The sequence below is a fragment of the Lissotriton helveticus genome, chromosome 10 (assembly GCF_964261635.1).
Source record: "Lissotriton helveticus chromosome 10, aLisHel1.1, whole genome shotgun sequence".
Taxonomy (NCBI): domain Eukaryota; kingdom Metazoa; phylum Chordata; class Amphibia; order Caudata; family Salamandridae; genus Lissotriton; species Lissotriton helveticus.
This window is the reverse complement of record NC_136071.1, coordinates 503,944,839-503,969,278: the sequence shown is the minus strand read 5'-3', so window position 1 is coordinate 503,969,278 and position 24,440 is coordinate 503,944,839.

Genomic DNA, 24,440 nt, shown 5'->3' with positions numbered 1-24,440 from the left:
ATGACGAATCCCCCGAAACTTCCAGGTAAGGAGCGGAGCGGAGTTGGCCTAAATTTTGCAAAATTACACGCAAATTCCTCAACCGGCGCCAAAGTTATTCCCAATAGAATGTTGCAGATTTCCTATGGAAACTAGGTCCTAACTATTTATACCTACTGGCTATCGCCAGTAGGTAATATATATATATATATATATATATGCGTTCCTCATCCTCTGAAGAAAGCCGGGACACTTCATGCCGCGGTGCACCTCCGGTCAAAGGCAGCCCGGTTACTAATACTACTCACTGTCAACAAATTACGCGTGCACTCCTCTCATCAAAATCACGCCAAGAATCCAACAAGCTGCTCCAAAGAAGTTTCTTTATTGCATTTGAGCCAAACAAAAGAGCACTCTACGCGGTTCGGGGAAGCCGGCTTGCTCACGGGTAAACTCATTACTCGCTCAAGCGGACCTTTAAACAAATTCTGTGCACGTGACCAAACAGACAATAACACAAAAGGTGGACTAGTGTATAAACAAAAAACGCTGTCAGCCATCTTGTAATGCACTATACTTCAATACCAAGTAAAGATAAATGCCCAATACATTACAAATATCGAGATTCCAATCTCATTATTCATTTCTTCATGTACATTAGAAATAAATCTGTAAACATTGAAATTTCCTCTGAATAATATCAAGCAGAAACGGGGAACATAAATAGCAAAATATCATATATATAAATATGCGTTCCTCATCCTCTGAAGAAAGCCGGGACACTTCATGCCGCGGTGCACCTCCGGTCAAAGACAGCCCGGTTACTAATACTACTCACTGTGCAACAAATTACGCGTGCACTCCTCTCATCAAAATCACGCCAAGAATCCAACGAGCTGCTCCAAAGAAGTTTCTTTATTGCATTTGAGCCAAACAAAAGAGCACTCTACGCGGTTCGGGGAAGCCGCCTTGCTCACGGGTAAACTCATTACTCGCTCAAGCGGACCTTTAAACAAATTCTGTGCACGTGACCAAACAGACAATAACACAATAGGTGGACTAGTGTTTAAACAAAAAACGCTGTCAGCCATCTTGTAATGCACTATACTTCAATACCAAGTAAAGATAAATGCCCAATACATTACAAATATCGAGATTCCAATCTCATTATTCATTTCTTCATGTACATTAGAAATAAATCTGTAAACATTGAAATTTCCTCTGAATAATATCAGGCATAAACGGGGAACATAAATAGCAAAATATCATATATATATATATGCGTTCCTCATCCTCTGAAGAAAGCCGGGACACTTCATGCCGCGGTGCACCTCTGGTCAAAGACAGCCCGGTTACTAATACTACTCACTGTGCAACAAATCACGCGTGCACTCCTCTCATCAAAATCACGCCAAGAATCCAACGAGCTGCTCCAAAGAAGGTTCTTTATTTCATTCGAGCCAAACAAAAGAGCACCCTACGCGTTTCGGGGTAGCCGCCTTGCTCACCGGTAAACTCATTACTCGCTCAATTGGACATTTAAACAAATTCTGTGCACGTGACCAAACAGACAATAACACAAAAGGTGGACTAGTATAGAAACAAAAAACGCTGTCAGGCATCTTGTAATGCTCAATACTTCAATATCAAGTAAAGATAAATGCCCAATACATTACAAATATCGAGATTCCAATCTCATTATTCATTTCTTCATGTACATTAGAAATAAATCTTTAAACATTGAAATTTCCTCTGAATAATATCAAGCAGAAACTGGGAACATAAATAGCAAAATATCGTAATGTAACTATTAAACTCTGCATAAGCTGCGTCACCTTTATCTTACTGAATAGTGTGCGCCACTGTGCATTAGAATCGATAAATTAAATGCAGACTCGTATCACAGTGTGATTAACATATCAATAAAGTTGCACACATTTCAATTTTCATGTTTTGTTTCAAAGTCCGGTTTAACTAAATTATGAGCGAGTGGAGAAGTGTGGCTCACTGGTTAGAGCAGGCAGACCCTGAAGCAGAGGTCAGACCCGGGACCAGGGTTCAATTCCCGACGCGGCAGGGTCTTGAGCTCAAATGTCCATGGACTCGATAATTCTCGCTTCGGTGCCTGACCTAATCATGGGTTCACACTCTGCAACTCTGGGCATTAAGCTTGCTTAATCTCCACAACGGCCCCCCTGCGGCGGGATGCCTGGCTTTCACCTTGGGGATGCCTTGTAGGGGCTATCTCACAGGGAAAAGTCAGGACGGGTTCCCAAGGCAAGCGCAGAGATACCCCTTCGGGGGTCGATTCAGGCGCTATATAAGAAACATAATAATAATAATAATAATAATAAAGTTTTGACAATTACTGCATTCTCCCAAGTGGGTAATTAATAAAGATCTGTAATAACCTCCTTACAGGAATTGCATTCTAAAAATTATGACCAACCCAAGTGGGTCCTCTAAATGTGTACACAACAAAATAGAAAATTCATAACAAATATACTGTGATACATCTTCCCAAGTGGGATCATTAGGTGTCCAAAAGCAATCTTCCTTGCTGCAGTTGACTGTTACAATTTTCTGTATCCCCATTCTCGCGCCACCTGTACAAAGAAGACAGGAAATATAATGTGCAAAAAACCCTTAAATCAAGATCCAACAGCGGTAAATAAAACCATAAAAATGTTGGTGACAGTGACTTTAAATCATGGTTAACATGAATGTCTTATGCAGAAGGTACTGATATGCACCTGTCCTGTATATGTTTGCAAAAATATATGTATACTCAAAACAGCAATGAGGAAATCAAAAGCACATAATAACTGGACACACTATGACTATTCCCCTAGATACCAGGACATTTCTTCTTCAGAATTTAAACCCCCAGGAATTTTCAAATCAAGTTCTAAAATATACTGGGATTCCAACTGCCGAAGTCTATGGATCCTATTACCACCCCTCACACACGGAAGTACTCTGTAAATCACAAAAAAACGTAATACATCGCGATTACTTTTATGAAATTCTTCAAAGTGCCTGGCTATTGGAGACAACTTGTCCCTATTCTGGATATCTCTCATGTGCTCAAGCACACTTTTTTTGCTGCAAACATAGTGCTGCCAAAGTATTTCTGGGCACATGGGCACATAAGGACATAGATACAGTGGTCCAAAAGGCAAGTCAGATTTTTCTCAATCGGTTTTTCCATGTCCATTATAGGATAATAGACCTTTTTCACATGACAGCTGTATTTACAGGCTTTACAAGACATACAAGTAAAAAAAAAACGAATATCAGAACTGGAATTTTTCACTTCTGTCACATCATTGCTGCAAAGTTTATCCTTCAGAGAATTGCCTTTCCTGTAAGTGATGTTAGGGTAATTACCAACTACATCTTCCAAAGAGGAATCAGTCCTCAAAGTCTTTCAGTGTTTTGTGAGACATTTACGTACAGATAACAAACTAGAGTTAAAGGTGGTAATAAACCTAATGGTATTAGGTTCTTGTTTGGAATCAGAAGGAACCAGCAACTCGTCTTGTTTAAATTTAGATGCTCTGGAGCGGGCTGCTTGAATGGAATCTAAGTTATAGCCCCTCTCTAGGAATCTTTTGGTCATGCACTAGCATTCTTTTTCAAAGTCCCCTTCAGCATTACAATTTTTTCGGGCCGAAGAAATTCCCCATAAGGGATGCTGCGAATCAGGGTTGCTGGATGACTGCTTTCTGCGTGCAATAAAGTGTTACCAACGGTCTCCTTTCGATAAAGGCTGGAAATCAATTTATTGTCCACCACCTTGATCTGTAAGTCTAGAAAGTCAACACTCGTATCACTCACTCTTCCTTCAAATTTAAGGTTGACATCATTTTTATTAAGTATGGGCGCAAAATCCATTCCGCTCGCGAAATTTGCGGTTTGCCCGAGTTGAAGCTCAAATTCAGTAACGTTCAGCCCAAAGAATTAGTGAGCACGGTCGAGGCAAGGCAGGTGTGCTTCCTCCCTATATCTACCGTCTACAATTAGATGTAATCCTTGATGGAGGGCTTTGCATCCAAGAGTTTCTCGAGCCCAATCACTGTGTACTTCCTGTGACCAGGAGGCTGCTTCCTTCTCATCTGCTGCTCCAATCGGTCTCTGACCCTTTATAAACAAGAGGCATGTGAACTCGCATAGAAGCCCCGCCCATTTGGCCCCGCCCCACACACACTAGGGTATGCAACATCTTCCCGCCCTTTCCCCCACTGTGATAGACAGCTCACTCAAGGGACCTCAGCGCCTTTCGGCGCGGTGGCAAAATTACAGACACACGTGGTCACTGGAGACAACTCTTCTGGCCCTTTACGCAGCTGTAGTGTAGCAAAAGCACTATACATTTACCCATTGAGGTAGCACTTACTGATTAGCCAGTAGTAAGTACTCCAGTTGAGTAGAGGTATGGCACACCACGGTGGCATCTACGTGGATAAATATGTAGGCAGGACTCATTCTGGCACGATGCTCCTGTCACAAAAATTAAACCTCAACAGGAAGCACTTACAGATATAAATAAAGCAGGTGCCCGAGTTGAAGCTCAAATTCAGTCACACATTATAATCAGCCCAAACAACTAGTGAGCACGATCTAGGCTAGGCAGGTGTGCTTTCTCCCTATATCTACCGCCTACAATTAGATGTACTCCTTGATGGAGGTCTTTGCATCCACGAGTTTCTCGAACGCAATCCCCGTGTACTTCCTGTGACCAGGAGGCTGCTTCCTTCTCATCTGCTGCTCTGATTGGTCTCTGACCCTTTATAAACAAGAGGCATTTGAACTCGCATGGAAGCCCCACCCGTTTGGCCCCGCCCCACACACACTAGGGTATGCAATGTCTTCGCGCCCTTTCCTCACTATGATGGACAGCTCACTCGAGGGACCTCAGCGCCTTTTGGCGTGGTGGCAAAGTTACAGACACACGTGGTCACATATATTTGTGCAAATCTGTGAGTTTGCGGATTTTCCCGCGAACTTGCAGATTTTTTTGCCATTTCGCGAGATTTCGTGGACCGCAAATCTGCAAAATTCGCCCATACTTAATTTTTATTCAAGATGGTAATGAATTCCATGGCTTGTTCCTGACTGCCACACCAAATGATGAACAAGTCATCAATATACCGCAGCCATGAAATCACATGACTGAGGTATTGGTCATAAACCATGGGCCCCTGCTGCTCCCACCAACCCATGAACAGGTTGGCATAATTGGGAGCAGAACAGGTGCCCATAGCTGTGCCCTGTTTCTGTCTGTAGAACAAACCATTAAAAATGAAAAAGTTGTTCTCAAGGCACTATTTGATCATTTGAAGGATCATCTCACTGTGTTTATAAAACGAGATAGAGCGTGACCTCAAATAATGCTCGCAAGCTTGCACACCATCACCATGCCTGATCGTGGTGTACAGGCTGCACACATCCAAGGTAATCAGGAGAAAACCTTCCTGCCAGGTGACATCCTTAATCTTTTTAAGAAAATCTCTGCTATCCTGTAGATACGAGGGTAGAGACTCTACATAAGAACGTAAAAAGTAGTCAATATACTTCAATGTGCTTTTCATTTCCTCATTGCTGTTTTGAGTATACATATATTTTGCAAACATATAGAGAACAGGTGCATCTCAGTACCTTCTGCATAAGACATCCGTGTTCACAATGATTTTAAAGTCACTGTCACCAACATTTTTATGGTTTTAATTTTGCCGGTTTCGGGTCCTGATTTAAGGGTGTTTTGCCCATTATATTTCCTGTCTTCTTTGTACAGGTGGCACGAGAATGGGGATACAGAAAACTGTAACAGTCAACTGCAGCAAGGAAGATTGTTTTTGGACACCTGATGATCCCACTTTGGAAGATGTATCACAGTGTATTTGTTATGAATTTTCTATTTTGTTGTGTACACATTTAGAGGACCCACTTGGGTTGTTCATAATTTTTAGAATGCAATTCCTGTAAGGAGGTTATTACAGAGCTTTATTAATTACCCACTTGGGAGAATGCAGTAATTGTCAAAACTTTATTAGCTCATAATTTAGTTAAACCGGACTTGGAAACAAAACATGAAAATTCTAATGTGTGCAACTTTAGTTATATGTTAATCACACTGTGATACGAGTCTGCATTTAATTTATCGATTCTTATGCACAGTGGCGCGCACTATTCAGTAAGATAAAGGTGACGCAGCTTATGCAGAGTTTAATAGTGACATTACAATATTTTTCTATGTATGTTCCCCGTTTCTGCTTGATATTATTCAGTGGAAATTTCAATGTTTAAAAATGTATTTCTAATGTACATGAAGAAATGAATAATGAGATTGGAATCTCGAAATTTGTAATGTATTGGGCATTTATCTTTACTTGGTATTGAAGTGTAGTGCATTGCAAGATGGCCGACAGCGTTTTTTGTTTATAAACTAGTCCACCTTTTGTATTATTGTCTGTTTGGTCACGTGCACAGAATTTGTTTAAATATCCGCTTGAGCGTGTTATTGATGCTATTGATGTTATTCTAATATGCTAACGTATAGCTTCACATACGTCAGGACAAAACTAACAGGTATCTACCTAAAAGGTGGAATAGACTTTTCACTGTTATCATCATCTTTTAGATTATTGTAAGTTTATGTTCTATTGTTTTTTCTTAAAGAACAGGTCTGTTTGATTATCAAACATTAGGATGGTCTTTTTATTTTTATGTTGTTCTGCTATCCTTTTGTACATAATATTTTTTATATTTAGAGCATTAAATATAGTGAAAAGGAGATTGTTTTGTGCAACACATCTGTGAAACAGGAGCTAATCAATTACCTTCCAATAGACCATATGATTGAGCAATTTACTTGGTACTTGGTGCATTCAACCTAATGGTTGAATCTACATTTCTAAACACAAGGAATAGAAAGAACTTAAAAATGCATCAATGAAGACTTAACTAAAGGTTTTATAAGTTATTTAACCTTACAAGGATCCGCTCCAATATCTGTAGTGCCAAAACCTCATGGAGAACTAAGACTATGAATAATATACTGAGACTTTAATGCCCTCACCATCAACAACTGCATATTTTACCTTTCATCTGTGTCATTAGATCAACAACGCAATGCTCAATATTTCACTAAACTTGATCACCATAGGGCCTACAATCTATGTGTATTCCTTAAGGTGGTAAACGGCTTTTAATACAAAATATGGCTACTAGGAGTACTTGCTGATGACATTCAGCCTTTGTAATGCCCTGGCAGCTTTTCAACATTTTAGAAACAATTTAGATCAGTGATTGGTGACCTACTTAGGGGATATTCTAATACTTTTCTTTAATCTCCAAGAACATCAACAACTTGTTGAAGAAGTTGCCCAAAGGTTATGACAACAGTGTGTATTCTAGGCTCTCAAAATGTAAAGCCAATGTTACGTCTGTCACTTTTGTCTGATACTCCATTTCATCAACTTTAAATTAGTATAAATCATTCAAACGTACCAGCGTTTTTTCAGGAGCCCACACCAAAGATTGTTTGAGACATCTTGAGATTTGTTGGCCTTGCCAACTTCAGTCAGTTTATTCCCTCTTGCTCTTTCTTGATCACAGCACTCACTCAATTCATTCAGAAAGGACTCCCATTTAAATTGGATATAGAAAAATAAAACATATTTAATCACTGCTTCCATTGTAAGACATCCTAATATTAATTTTCCCTTAATCGTGAGGTGAATGTGTCAGCCAGAGCTGTTGGATTCATTTTGTCCCAAATTGAATTTACAGAAGCATTACATCCAGTTTCTTAATTCTCCAGAACCAGTACAGAAACTGAAATACACAATGCCATTTACAATCGAGAATTCTTGACATTGAAAGGCACATTCATTCACTTGCAACATTATTTAGCAGGAGCCAAACATGAAGTAATTGTATGGAGTGACCATAACAATCTTCTTTTTGTCCAATCTATAACCATTGACTTGTCTGCTGGATATTATTCTTCACTCAGTTCCATTTTAAAATCAACTAACATCCCAGGCTTCAACAGCCTGGGAAGGCAGACGCACTATCCAGAAATAGTATGTAAAGATGCTGAAGTCAGGTAAGTGGAATAAAGTAGATGTATTCAGCGCAAGCAGGTACATCTACTCATCAAGATGCCTTGTCTCTAACTGCTGCAGCCAAGATCTCGATCACTCACCCAGAGGTATACAGCAACAGTAACCTATCGTAATGGTTGCCAAGATAGCTGTGATGCCACATCTCCTTTCTTTAATTACCAAAAAAAAATAGAACAATTATATTTAACCCCTTAGCTGCGGTGGCTATTCCGCCGCAGCGCTAAGGGGGAGGCGGGGCTGTGCGGCACTCCCTTACTCGTGACAGAACCGCTCCGTCACGAGCCTCGGGTGGGCTGTGCTTGTGACGGAACGGTTCCGTCATGGCCCCGCCCGCTCATCAGAACGCTCAGCGCAGGCGCGGAATTCGCACCGCGCAGGCGCGGCGAGCGGGCCGCGACGGAACCGTTCCATCACCAGCACAGCCCACCCGAGGCTCGTGACGGAACGGTTCCGTCACGAGCACGCAACAGTTAATAATTACAATCCTAAAAATACTTGTAATATGGTAAAGTTAATACTTGGAAAAACAAGAAAATTATTATGCAAGAATAAATTTCAAAAACATTTGCATAAATAAATATGTGATATAATTATATGAAAATACAAGATGGATAATAAATATCAGAAACATTTGCATAAATAAATATATGATACAATTATATGAAAATACAAGATGGATACTCTACCCCCTTCCTTTGTGAAACAATTAAAGATTAATTACATAGCATAGTTTCCATATTTCAATGGTAACCATATCGCTCTACAAAAACGTGTCACTTTCTCAGCATTACTGGAGGGTTGCACAGCTCCACAAGAAAGTTGAACAACGACATTGGGAACAATCCTGTCAGATTGAGAATGAAAAATATCTTGATTACCAACTGTGGCGTCAGTGACCTCATCCCACATCCAACTCATTGAAGAAAGAGGTTTTTCTGCTTTTCTGTAGTTTACATTACTATATTTGGGCAACTTGTTGTAATGCCAAATTTTTCCATCACTCAATTCAGCAGATATGGAATAAGGTTTAACTTCATGCAATATTTACTCTGTCCTTTTTTACTTTAGAACTGAGTTTTACCTTGACCCAATCACCTTCTTTCAGTTTAGTGTCACATGTGTTATGTGTTTTGTGTTTTGGCAAAATTAGCCTTGCAAGTTTCATGCATTTTTCTTAAATTTGATCTAACAACAGCTGGTGACCATTTACCATAACTCCCCCTTGACAGGCATAGGTAACCATCCTCAAAGGTAGCCCATATGGCAACCCTAGGCCCCCCCTCTTTAGAGACAGGAAGATCTTTGATCTCATATCGGATTATTACAGCTGCTTTTCATCTTCTCCCTTTTCTCTGATGGTAGGGACCTTGTGCCAACCCTTTTTCACGCAGCCGAGGCTCGTCTACACTGCCGTCCTCCGCTTGAACAAACAATTGGATCCCATGTCCGGGTAAGCTGCTAGACCAACTAAAGAGAGTATTATTATGGAGTTACCTAGTGTAACGTTGTTGTAGCAGTATGGAACCCTTAATACATTCTTGATTTTAATTACCCCCGTATTTGCCCATTAGGTTTTTTTGTCTGATCACTTAAAAAATTACGCCAGGAAGCCACCGTATCTGACCTACAGTGACCTTGGAAGGGAAGGTGACCCTCCCCCGGTAAGCAACAAACAGCATAGAGGATGTTTGAAACAAGAGTCAAAAAATAGGAGCTTAAACTAGAAACACCGAAAATGATCGACAAAAGTAGGGTCTAAAATATTATTTCCCTCCTAAACTAGATGCCTTAGACAATTATTGGAAAAAAGGCCAGTACTGAAATCCAGTATACCATCACCTTCCTTAGAAGATCACTGAAAACAGTACCTTTGGTAAGTAGCGAAGGACAGGAAGAAAGGCCTGAATATCCTGTGATATAGATACTTATATGGAACATGGATTTATATTCTGTATAAAAATATACAATGGAACTTTCTTTAGTAATGTATATAAAACTGAGACCATATCCCCTGATTAGAAATAATACCTATTGTATATTGAGTACCATATTCATGTAGGGCCTTCTGTTATTTCAGGAAAACCATAAAATCTACCAATAAAACCAGACGGTGCCTTTAGCCTACCACACGGATTAATTGGGAAATGACCTTGCACCTACAACGATAGGTAATATTTCCGTATAATAATTTGTATCCAGTAGCCTAATAACCACACTAGGTTGGACGAAAATACTTTGTGAGACTTTCTTTTACCTATGGTCCAGCTCTAGGCAACCCCTGTCAAACAGATAAACCTTCCACTACCTTACTTAGCCAGTAATCCTTGTGTGGCTTCTAACACTACCAGCCTTATATAATAAAAAAATGTCCTGATTTAGTTGACAGTTGGGATGTTAGGTCCCTAAAAATGAACCCCTAAATTCTTAAAGAAGAGTTTGAAAATGGTAATTTTGAAAATAGCTATAACTCTGTAGGGAAGGACCAGACAATATGCTCTAGACTGAACATGTGTTTGTATAAGGGAATCACCACTAGTATATGTAAGAGAGAAAGAATGTATGGTTTGCATTTGATGGTTCATTAAAACTTGGTTATCTAATTGCCTTAAAACTGACTTTACTGAATGGAAAGTCGCATTCAGGGAGTACCCCTAGGTTATCTAGCACTGCACAGCCACTAGAAAATGATGATTTAACCTTATGTAATAAATCCAAGAAGATGTATTTATTGAAAGTATAAGGCATGTCAATGTATATGATTTGAAGACGATATACTGTATGGAAGTTTAAGATATTGTTTTTATTTCCAGACTCTGTACCTGTCCCTCTCCCAGCAATAAAAACCCTCAGCCCTGACGAAGGTGTGGCCACCTGGCCTGACACCGAAACGCGCGTCGGCTCTTGTGGCTTACGCATCCAGGAAAACGACAGATCTATAAACATCAGGATTTCCTTATATCCATCAGGATCTCCCTTACTGTCGTTAGCCCCTGGAAACATCACTAAGGCCCATGGAACAAACCTAACATCTCCTTGTTGTAAATATCAGGAACTTTGCCTTGTTGTAAATATTAGGACTATGTTAGGAAATGAAAGTTGTATGTAAGAATGTGGGAATGAATACAATGATCTGAATGAATGTGAAGGAATGAATGTTGTATAACACGTTGCTGGGTAGGACTTGTTACAGGTTTATAATTTTGTCTCTCCATTTTATCTTTTCCTTTTTATCAGGTATAACTGAAGATGTATATATTATGTGTATTCAAAAAAAATGTAAATAGCTTTTTGTACACTGCCAACTTGATACGTAAAATCAAAATAAACTAATAAATAATATACATACTAAAAAGCCTACACTCTCCTGATGTATATGTACATTGACTTGCCTTATACTCTATGCAGTTCTGATTCCAAGATACTCTACTCCTTCAGTATCAATTGGATCCCATCTGGGACCTTAATATATCAAGGGCAGGGTTGTTCTTTTGTTTTCTTTCCAAGTTGTTTCTCCCCTTCTGCCTGCCCATATCATTAAAACCCTTCGGGGAACCCCCTTCTTTCCACAATTGTCTCACAGCCCTGAGCTGTGGGGGTGTTCTGGGTTTTTTCCTGGTGAACCATTGAATTATCGGTATTGAAAGATTATTAGCTTGAGTAAAGTAGAGTGTATCTGGACTGGAAAAGTGTTGAACATTGGAGCATTATTGTGTCGGTCACCTTCTCTTTTTTTCCCCCCCAGCAGAAAGGAGATAAATTGAAAGTCAAAATTAATTTAATACAATTCCCCTTACCAACTAGGTCCCTTGTAGGAAATAAATCCCTCAGACCTCATTGTTTTAGTACAAAAATGGACACCATAAAAACTTTTGGCTTCTCAGATGAGGATTTTGCCAAAATGCTTGGTCTTCCAGTCGATGGAAACCAAGGCTTCTCCATATCTAAAGGACTCAATGGAGATTGGAATAAACTATTAAATCTTCGTAAAAAATCAAAAAGAACTGAGCTACATGCCAAATTTATGCTCGATTATCTAAGAGCTGGTACCATCCCGATTGGTTTTAGAGTCCGTAATATCCCTGGGATGTTTATAGAAATCAGACAGTTCCTGGAGCGATGGGCTTTAATATCTAATCGTTGCTCCAGGGACTGGATGATGCTCATTGTGGAAACAGCCCGCACAGTCATAGACATTCTGAACAAAGAGATCCGCGAACTAGAGGACAAATTAAAAGAGGGAGATGCGGTAGATGAAGGCAAAAAGAAACTGGAAGAAATCCAGTTTGAATTGGAGTCCTTCTCAGAATACCTTCTCAAGAGAAAGACCGAGAAATTACGAAAGGATATTCGACTTTTCTCCCAAGAAAGGGCTTATCCCTACCTGGGTACCAATTTTTATACTAACCAGGAAGATAATACATCACAGGGACAAGCACCCAGATGGGACCAGAGAAAAATCACTACCTTCTCTGACACCACAGACTCTGATGGAGATGCTCCTGAGGAGTATGATCCCAGCTACGACCAAGGACAAAATACCAATCGGGGAAATAGAAATGGAAACTATGACAGGAATTACCAACAGAACCATTTTTTAGGGAACCGTCGGGGCAACAGTCGCCCACCTTCGAGAACCCCACGGACAAGGAATTACCATCAGGGTCAAGGACAACGACAGATGTACGTACAGACCCGCCATCAACAGTATTGGCGAACATAAAAGGGCTCCCTGTGTTCAATCTATCTGGAGAATCCATAGACCCAATGGCTACTCAACTTCTAACTAGAGGCCTATCGTTCGTACCATCTGCGAACTTTAACAAATTTGAACTAAATAGGGACTTACAACTGTTTTTCAGGAAGGTTCGCCTTCAAAAATTCTTCTTGGATGCCCCTGTAGCTAATTGTGAGGATAATAGATCTGGATGCAAACCTCCTTCGACGTTCACTGAAGTTAACATCTTCGAGAAAACAGTCATGAAAAAGATCAACAAAATGACTCAATGTGTACCCATACCGAAAGCAAACCTGCCTAGACAAGAAGACAAAGCCCTTAAGGAACTCAAATTAAACAAAGATATCATCATTAAACCATGTGATAAAGGGGGCGGCATTGTTCTTTTCAACACCTTAGATTATAAAAGAAGAATGACCGAACTCCTATCCGCCTCAGGCCACTATATACCTGTCAAAAGGAACCCTGAAAATGCCTTAAAAAGACGCATATTGACCATTGTACAGAGAGGAGTTAACCAAAACTATATCTGCGAGGCGGAAGCAGAATTTCTCACTCCCAGTAACACCAAAATACCTATTATTTATGGAGTTCCGAAAACACACAAATGTAGTGTTGACCCACCCATGCGACCCATTGTCTCCACGATTGGCTCCGCTACCGAGCCACTGTCAAAATATATTGACAGATTCCTAAATCCGATGGTTACAGAACTGAAATCGTATGTTCGAGACACAGGACATTTTATTCAACAGGTGGAAGGTACTCCATTTAAAGAGAATGCTGAAATAATGGTTACACTAGATGTTGAATCGTTGTATTCGAACATCCCCCAAAATGGTGCCTATGAGGCCATTGAAACTGTATTGGCTAGAAACAATGATATCACCAATGGTGAGTTCATCCTGCAATGCCTCAAGATTGTTCTCTTCGAGAACTATTTTGAATTTGACCAAATCCTGTACAGACAGGCTACTGGAGTTAGCATGGGAGCAAGCTGTGCACCCAGTATAGCTTGTCTGTACATGGGAGAATTCCAAAGAATTAATATTTTCAATGAAATGGCTCCCTTTTATGAGAACGTCAAACACTGGAAGCGATTCATTGATGATATCTTTTTCATTTGGAACGGTGCCCAAGAAGAGCTTGATGAATTTATCGAATGGCTGAACATGGCTGATACCAACCTGAAATTCACGAGCCATACCAGTAAATCCAAGATTGAGTTTCTAGATATCTGGATCGAGCATCACAATAACATCATCAATGTATCCCTTTATACTAAGCCTACAGCACGAAACACCTTGCTTCAATATGCTAGTTTCCATCCGCGGAGTCAAAGGGACAGCATCCCATACAGCCAGTTCCTTCGTATTAGAAGGAACTGTTCTGACATACGTGATTTTCTGACCCAAGCAGATATTTTGAAAGAAAAGTTGCTCTTTCGCGGGTACCCTGCAAGATTGATCAAAGATTCGTTCAAACGGGCGAGATATACTGATAGAGAGGCAATGTTTAGACCGAAAAACACTGAGAAGACGAACCAACTTGTCTGTATCACTCGTCATTCGGAAATGAACCATAAAATCCGACAAGCCATCAACTCCAGCTGGCATATCCTCAATTTGGAAAAAGACAGGACCCATCTGGATAGACCTATATTTGCCTTCAGAAAGAATCTCAATCTGAAAAACCACCTGGTAAGAGGCAAATTACAAGAAACTGCAGAGAAAACCCAAAGTTCCCTAACTGGATTGGAACCCATTTATGGCAACCATAAATGTGGGACATGCCATGCTTGCCCGCAAGCTATTGTGGGTGAAAATGTCAGCACTAACACTCGCACTATCTCTGTGCGACATAATGCTACAATGACCAACTGTCGCACCAGCAATATCATATACCTGATATTGTGCCCCTGTAATCTCCCCTATGTAGGGGAAACTGGGAGAGAATGTCGCGTGCGAATTGGGGAGCATAAAGCAAACATCAGAAACAAGAGAATTACAGCCCCCATTGTAACACATTGGTTACAAAAAGGACATAATGAACTGGAACTACGTTGGTTTATCTTGGAAAAAATAAAAGCTGGCCCAGGTAGTGACCCTGTCAACCTCCGAAAAAAACGAGAGGTATTTTGGATATTCTTTCTGAATGCGGTGGATAAGGGATTGAATGAAGAATGCCCATGGCATCAGGCTCTGCTATAAAGAACTCCACTTCATTGTACTTTCCCCCCCAGAGCATCATCATATATTTTATATATATGATCTAACTGTAATTACCTCCATTGGTTCTCTGTTTCTCACTATAAACAGTTATGTCCATTCATTAGGAGGTATTTTGAAAATGTAATTATCTGAGCTATACTATCGTGTCACTAGCTGACACCATTGAAAAATGGATCTATCTTACCCACTTTAGGTCTTTTTACCTAAATGCACCTTTCTAAGATGGCCACCGTCTATCTTGGTTAACATATGGACGTTCACTATACTAGTCTTAGTGGCCTATAACTATACAGTTTATATGAAATATCCCACACGTTATGGCAAGGAAAGAAATGATAATATTAGCATAGACGGTGTAAACGTCAAGAAAACTTGATTTTAGGGGGAACGAACTTAGACCTCTAACATCGGACTCAGCAAACCCACCACACTGCTCCAAGATGGCCCCCGCGCATCTATGGAGGAGATCTTTGTCCTACGTCTATTTTCATTAGTCTCCAAACTGCTGAATAATATTACGGGAAACACACAGCTGAATGCGTTCACTGAACGCATTAAGGACCGCCTATATAAACCCTAGTAGGCATTACCTACACGAGACGGTGGTTTCCGGTTTGCAGTTGGTCGGCGGATCGGCGCCGACGGAACCCCAAAGGAGGACGAATCTTGGACACCCTCAGGTAAGAACTCCCCCTTGACAGGCATAGGTAACCATCCTCAAAGGTAGCCCATATGGCAACCCTAGGCCCCCCCTCTTTAGAGACAGGAAGATCTTTGATCTCATATCGGATTATTACAGCTGCTTTTCATCTTCTCCCTTTTCTCTGATGGTAGGGACCTTGTACCAACCCTTTTTTACGCAGCCGAGGCTCCTCTACACTGCCGTCCTCCGCTTGAACAAACAATTGGATCCCATGTCCGGGTAAGCTGCTAGACCAACTAAAGAGAGTATTATTATGGAGTTACCTAGTGTAACGTTGTTGTAGCAGTATGGAACCCTTAATACATTCTTGATTTTAATTACCCCCGTATTTGCCCATTAGGTTTTTTTGTCTGATCACTTAAAAAATTACGCCAGGAAGCCACCGTATCTGACCTACAGTGACCTTGGAAGGGAAGGTGACCCTCCCCCGGTAAGCAACAAACAGCATAGAGGATGTTTGAAACAAGAGTCAAAAAATAGGAGCTTAAACTAGAAACACCGAAAATGATCGACAAAAGTAGAGTCTAAAATATTATTTCCCTCCTAAACTAGATGCCTTAGACAATTATTGGAAAAAAGGCCAGTACTGAAATCCAGTATACCATCACCTTCCTTAGAAGATCACTGAAAACAGTACCTTTGGTAAGTAGCGAAGGACAGGGAGAAAGGCCTGAATATCCTGTGATATAGATACTTATATGGAACATGGATTTATATTCTGTATAAAAATATACAATGGAACTTTCTTTAGTAATGTATATAAAACTGAGACCATATCCCCTGATTAGAAATAATACCTATTGTATATTGAGTACCATATTCATGTAGGGCCTTCTGTTATTTCAGGAAAACCATAAAATCTACCAATAAAACCAGACGGTGCCTTTAGCCTACCACACGGATTAATTGGGAAATGACCTTGCACCTACAACGATAGGTAATATTTCCGTATAATAATTTGTATCCAGTAGCCTAATAACCACACTAGGTTGGACGAAAATACTTTGTGAGACTTTCTTTTACCTATGGTCCAGCTCTAGGCAACCCCTGTCAAACAGATAAACCTTCCACTACCTTACTTAGCCAGTAATCCTTGTGTGGCTTCTAACACTACCAGCCTTATATAATAAAAAAATGTCCTGATTTAGTTGACAGTTGGGATGTTAGGTCCCTAAAAATGAACCCCAAATTCTTAAAGAAGAGTTTGAAAATGGTAATTTTGAAAATAGCTATAACTCTGTAGGGAAGGACCAGACAATATGCTCTAGACTGAACATGTGTTTGTATAAGGGAATTACCACTAGTATATGTAAGAGAGAAAGAATGTATGGTTTGCATTTGATGGTTCATTAAAACTTGGTTATCTAATTGCCTTAAAACTGACTTTACTGAATGGAAAGTCGCATTCAGGGAGTACCCCTAGGTTATCTAGCACTGCACAGCCACTAGAAAATGATGATTTAACCTTATGTAATAAATCCAAGAAGATGTATTTATTGAAAGTATAAGGCATGTCAATGTATATGATTTGAAGACGATATACTGTATGGAAGTTTAAGATATTGTTTTTATTTCCAGACTCTGTACCTGTCCCTCTCCCAGCAATAAAAACCCTCAGCCCTGACGAAGGTGTGGCCACCTGGCCTGACACCGAAACGCGCGTCGGCTCTTGTGGCTTACGCATCCAGGAAAACGACAGATCTATAAACATCAGGATTTCCTTATATCCATCAGGATCTCCCTTACTGTCATTAGCCCCTGGAAACATCACTAAGGCCCATGGAACAAACCTAACATCTCCGTGTTGTAAATATCAGGAACTTTGCCTTGTTGTAAATATTAGGACTATGTTAGGAAATGAAAGTTGTATGTAAGAATGTGGGAATGAATACAATGATCTGAATGAATGTGAAGGAATGAATGTTGTATAACACGTTGCTGGGTAGGACTTGTTACAGGTTTATAATTTTGTCTCTCCATTTTATCTTTTCCTTTTTATCAGGTATAACTGAAGATGTATATATTATGTGTATTAAAAAAAAATTTAAATAGCTTTTTGTACACTGCCAACTTGATACGTAAAATCAAAATAAACTAATAAATAATATACATACTAAAAAGCCTACACTCTCCTGATGTATATGTACATTGACTTGCCTTATACTCTATGCAGTTCTGATTCCTAGTTACTCTACTCCTTCAGTATCAATTGGATCCCATCTGGGACCTTAATATATCAAGGGCAGGGTTGTTCTTTTGTTTTCTTTCCAAGACCATTTACCATATGTCTTCATGGTGTTCCAGGCAACATTGTCTTTGGAAAAGGGTTCTCTGCCTCGAAAGATTCTGAAAGGACTATATCCAGTACCTTAGGGTTTAATTCTGTAAGCCCAAAGTGTACTAGAAAGGTCTTTTTCCCAATTTTTTCAGTATTCAATGATGCCTGTACACTGCCCATTATGACTCTGTTGAATCTTTCCACAATACCATTCCCTGCAGGATGATATACAGGGGTGCATTTTTTCAGATGAGAATTATGGTTCATTGTCACTTAGAATGTTCTTGGGAATTCCTTCTCGCAAAAACACACTTTCTAAAAATTTGATGACTTGCTTTGTGTCAAAATTTTCAGTAATCTCTATTTCTGGCCATTTAGAGTAATCATCAATAACTACCAGAACATGCCTGTGGTTGCCTTCCTCATCATCAATGGGGCCTAGCCAATCAATACTAAGATTTTCCCAAGAACAATCAGGAAGATGTCTGGTGCCAAGAGTGGGTCTGAGTACCCGTTTGGTTTTGACGGATGGAATACTGTTTTACAAAATGTTCTATTTCTCTGTCCATACAAGGCCACCAATAAGACATTTTTAATCTAGCTTTCAACTTTTCAAGATACCCAAATGACCCTCATGATTTCATTCCAAGATTTTGGTTCGTAATGTAGTGGGAACAATAATTCTTTCTCCTCTGCAGATATAACCAGAAATGTCAGTATATAGTTCATTTTGTATTTCCCGCATAGCTCTCAATTATCCTTGACTCCCATTTTTGATGGGACATCCTTGAGTAATGAAGGCTGTGGCTTTACTCTATACCTCATACCTCATCATGTGCATACTCATTGGTCCATTCTTCCTTGGAGATAGCATTAGTTTTGTCATATATCACAGCCAAATTAAAATCATCCCAATCATTTTGTTCAAAAGGCTCAAAAGGTAATGGAGATCTACTGAGATAGTTCGCTACTTGATTCCTTTTCCCAGGAAGATCTTCAATTTCATAAGTAAAATCCAAGAGTTTTAAATTCATTTTTTCTATTCTTGGAGTGGCCTTTAATACATCATTAGAAGTTAATACTTTGAGTAACGGTTTATGGTCTGTGCAGAGGATGAATTTGGTGCCCACACAAGCTGCCTAAATGTTTCCATCGACCATACTGTGGGTAACATTTCTTTCTCTATGACTGAATATTTTCCTCTGTCGGAGATAATGAACGAGAAGCAAATGCAATTGTTACTTTTTCACCCGTCATTGATTTGGGATAAAACTTCTCCTAAACCTTTGCCACTCACATCAGTTTGATTATCAAAGGTTGTCAAAGGCTTGGAGAGGAAAAGCTGAGATAAGATCATTTTCTTATTTTCATAAAGTCCTCTTCAAGGTCTCTGTTCCATAGAAATTCTTGTTTTATTTTAAATAATTGTCTTAAATTGTAAGTCTTTGTGGCAAAATTATGTACCAATTTGGAGTATAATTCAACCAAGCCAAGAAATGCTCTTATCTCATACTTTGACTTGGGAACAGGTGCATTTCTAATAGCTTCAATTAAAGTATTTTTGGGAGAGATCCTTTCACCACTTACTTCATGTCCTAGGTATGTTACGGATTTCATCCTAAATTAGCATTTTTTTAGTTCAGCCGTTAATCCTTTTTCAGATTATATGTGGAGAACAGACTATAATCTTTCGTCATGTTCGTTCAAGTCGTGACCCATGATTAGTATATCATCTTGGAAGTATGCTATGCCTTTTAACCCTTTAAAAAATGTGTGCATTAACCTTTGAAACACGGCAGCAGCAGAAGCAAGGCCGAAAGGCATTTGTACAAAGCGATAACATCCAAAAGGGGTTATAAAGGCTGTTAGGCTTCTGCTGCTGTCGTGTAACTGGATTTGATGGTATGCAGATGTCAAATCTATTGTCGAGAACCATTTAATCCCATTGGTCTGTGCTAGTAATTCATCAATTCTTGGTAAGGCGAATTTATCTACAACAATGTTTTTGATGAGATCTCTCAAGTCAATACATAAGCGCAACCGGCCATCAGGTTTGCGCGCTACGACTAACGGAGCACGCCATTCTGCGCTTTCTGCAGGCTCCATTATCCGGTTTTTTCCACCATTTCTAATGCAGCCATGACACCCACGTTTGTGCTGATGGGTATTGTAGTTATTGTAATTGCATTTATGTAGCACTTGCTACCCCTGAGGAGGCGTCAAAGCGCTTTTTCGGCGAATAGCACGCTACTTCGGGACCCATAGAGGATTAATGTTGAATTAATATAGTGAAACATGCAAGTACATTTTAAGTGGTGGATAGGTTAGTCAATTATTTGGATTTGGAATGATAGCAGAAAGGATAGAGGAGGAAAAAGGTTTGTATTTATATAGCGCTTGTTGACGCACTCTATTCAGGAAGCCCATAAAGTATGAGTGGTGAAGTAATATGGTGAAATATGAAGTAATTTCAGTGGTGGATATTTAGTCCGATTATTTGAAGTGAAAAGGATAGCGGAGGGATAAAAGGGGAAGAAAGGTTTGCATTCATATAGCACTTGTTGCCCCTGACGGGTGTTGAAGCGCCTTTCTGGTGAGTAGCATGCTACTCTGGAACCCATAAAGGATTAATGTTGAAAATGAGTATAGCAAAAATATGAAGTAATTTGAGTAGTGGAAATGTTATTCAGTTATTTGGGTAGAGAGGGGTAGGTGGCAGGATAGAAGAGGGAAACCCCTGATGGGGTTTTGAAGCGCAAGTAGCACGCTACTCAGGAACCCATCAGGATTAGTGTTGAATTAGTATGGTGAAACATAACAGTAAATTTAGTGGTGGATATGTTAGTCGGTTATTTGGATTGAGAAGGGTTGGGGAGGGGCAGAAAAGGGGAAAGGTTTGCATTTATATAGCACTTGTAACCCTGATGGGGTTTTGAGACTCTGTATTGGCAAGTAGCACGCCACTCAGGAACCCAATAAAGGATTAGTGGTGAATTAGTATAGTTGAATATGGAATTTGAGAAGTGAACATGTTAGTCTGTTAATCTTGATTGAAAAGGATAGTGGAGGGATAAAAGAGTAAAGCATTTTAATGTTTTTTTGCAGTAGGAGTAGGTTTTTTGGATGGGTAAAAAGGAGTTTTGGAGGGGAGGAGTCAGAGGGAAGAGTTTAGAAAGGTTTGTTTTAGGGGATCGTTATAGTAAAAAGAGGTGTCAGATGATGCAAGGACGGGTAGAGTAGGAGAGAGTCTAGAAAGGGTTATTTTGGCATTCATAGTAGTGGTATGGGGTTTGGGATAAATGAGAGAGTGGATGTAGAGGATATTGACAGATGTACAGGATGAGATATAGAGTAGTGCATTGGAAAGAGTAGTAGAAAGAAGTGTGAGATGAGGCGGAAGGTTGGGCTAGAAGATATATTGAGCGAAGTATAGGCTGAGAAATAGGGTAGTGATTTGGAAATGCTAAATTAGAAGAAAGTGATAAATATATAGATCCATAAGTACATTGAGAGTATATAGATACATAAAGGAGGTAAGTATATGTAGATTAAAGATATATATAGAAGGCACAGGATGAGAAATAGGGTAGTGCATTGCATAGGCTTTTTGAGGAGAAAAGTAACAGACACACAGATCCAGGTACATGGAAGGTACATAGATGCACAATGGAAGTATGTAAATGAAGACTAAAGATGATTTTTATTTATTTATTATTATTTTTTTTTTCTCTCAACAACATAATTATTTTACATGTTTATACAACGTAATACACAAAGATAGGTACATATCTATACTGAAAACAAATGCTTATATACAGAGGGATATGCTGTAAATTTCTGTTTGTGTATGGTGCTTATGTGGGGAAGAGACAAATCTTGAGTAGTTTTCTGAAGATAAGGTGGTTGTTGGTTGACCCTATGTTAGAGGGTAAAGAGTTCCATAGTTTGGCTGCTTGAACAGAGAAGGATGTGCCGCCCATGGTGATCGGGCCCATGTTGGCGCAACTAGGATCATTTTGAGAGACTGTGTATTTGCGCACCAGTAATGGAATGAGTGGGAGAGGCAGAAAAGCGTACGCAAATCTGCCTGACCAATTCATCCATATCACATTGCCTTTGGACAATGGGTGTGGATACCTGGAGGCAAAGTTTGGACATTTTGTGTTTAGCTGTGTGGCAAACAGATCTATGTCTGGGTGGCCCCACATTTGAAAAAAATGGATAAAGAACTTGCGGATGAAGTTCCCATTTGTGAATCTGTTGACGACTGAGCAGATCCGCAATTTGATTGTGAATCCCAGGTAGATGCTCTGCTAAGAGGTATATCTTTTGAGGAATTGCCCATTTCCAAATGCTTTGTGCTAGATGTGACAGCTGCAAAGAGTGTATTCCGTCCTATTTTTGTATATAATACATTGCTATCATGTTGTTGACAACTTTGCCTATGAGATGTTTCTGGAATTACTTTAGGGCGAGAAATAAAGCCAGTAACTCCAGGTGATTGCTGTCGAGGAGTGTCTGTTGAGGGGTCCATATACCCTGGATGGTGTGGCTTAAGAAATGAGCTCCCTAGCTGGTGAGCGATGCGTCCGCTGTTAGAACTATATGTGGAACCGGGTCTAAGAACGGCTGTCCTTTGGAAAGATTTTGAGTGTTCCACCATTGCAGAGAGCGATATGTGCAGCTGTCTACCAACACCAGATCCAAAAGTTGACCCTGAACCTGGTTCCATTGTTGTGCTAGGCATTTCTGTAATGGACGCATCTGGAGTCTTGCGTAAGGAACAATTATGGTGCAAGAGGCCATCATCCCTATCAGCTGCATGAACACGAGCAGGTAGTGAGTGCTGTGGCCGAAATTTTGTTATGAGGGTTTGCATACTGGCTATCCTGGTTGGGTTGGGGTATGCAAGAGATTTGGAAGTATCTATTGTCGCACCTAGATACTGTTGGGTGTGGGATGGGTGTAGATGCGACTTGGTGAGGTTTATTGTGAATCCCAAGTTGTGTAGCAGCCTTATTGTGTTGTGTGTGTCTTGTACACATTGATTCAGTGACTTTGCTTTTATAAGCCAGGCGTCTAGGTAAGGAAACACATGAATGTGTTGTCTTTTTAAGTGGGCTGCTACCACCGCAAGGCATTTGTAAAGACTGGGTGCTGTTGTGACTTCGAATGGTAGGACCTTCAACTGGTAATGTTGTCTGTCCACAACAAACCGTAGGTATTTCCTGTGAGGATGGTGAATAGGAATGTGGAAGTAGGCTTTCTTGAGATCTAGTGTGGCAAGGAGATCTCATTGTTGAAGCAGGGGGAGGACCTCTTTTAGAGTGACCCTGTGGAAGTGGTCGGATTGTATGTACAGGTTTAGCAGTCTGAGGTCTAATATTGGTCTGGGAGTGCCTTCCTTTTTTAGAATGAGGAAATAAAGGGAGTAAATCCCTGGGTTTTGATGATGTATAGGAACCGGTTCTATTGCATGTTTTTGCAAGAGGGAGAGAACTTCTTGCTTGAAAGTGTAAGATATTCTGCGGACATAGGATGTTGTTTGGGAGGTATATGGGGTGGAGCTGGATAAGAACAAAAGTTACGTACCTGTAAACTGTGGTTCTCCAGTATTGGTCTCCTCCACAGACTCACACGCCCGAACACTCCCCGTCGGAGAAGCGGGAGCTCCACGACACACAACACAGAACGCAGCCACAACACAAACACACACACTTAGAGAAGGCAAAAACCACAGAGCCCCTCCCAGACAGACAACACACCACCTCCACGACACATCACAGTCACCATGCCCCAGTCCAAACTCCGGCCAACCAGGCGCCAGCACCCTCCCAGAATGCTCCCTCCAGAGGCCCAGACCCCCAGACCCTCGCAGCACAAGAGTAATATAGAGCCAAGAGATAAAGAGAGAGCCTCTGAGGGGAGGAGGGTGGGTCGCATTTCCTTGAGTATGGTTTTATGTGTAAACCCACACAGTTTCTCCACATTTCCAGAAAAAACAGTAGGAAATAGTTTCACAATGTCATTACTTAGGCTTTTATCCATAACTTGGACTTCCATTTTAGGATTAAGAATGATCCCAAGTTCTCCCTGATCAGTCCACCCTAATACAGATGGTCCTTTTTTTGCAACATATACTTTTCCCATGGCATGTCTTTCTTTGAACTTGAAATTAACTTCTACCTAACCGACCATAGGTATCTTTTCACCCGCTAAAGTTACTGGTTGTATGTCAGGAGGTTTCAATTGTAATTCAAGAACATTTGCAAATAAACTTTACTATACATCACGTTATATGATAATGTAGGGTAATTCTGAGTCAGGTACAATTTGTAAGTCAACACCACCTATGTTCACTTCACAAATTGTTTTTTTTCTG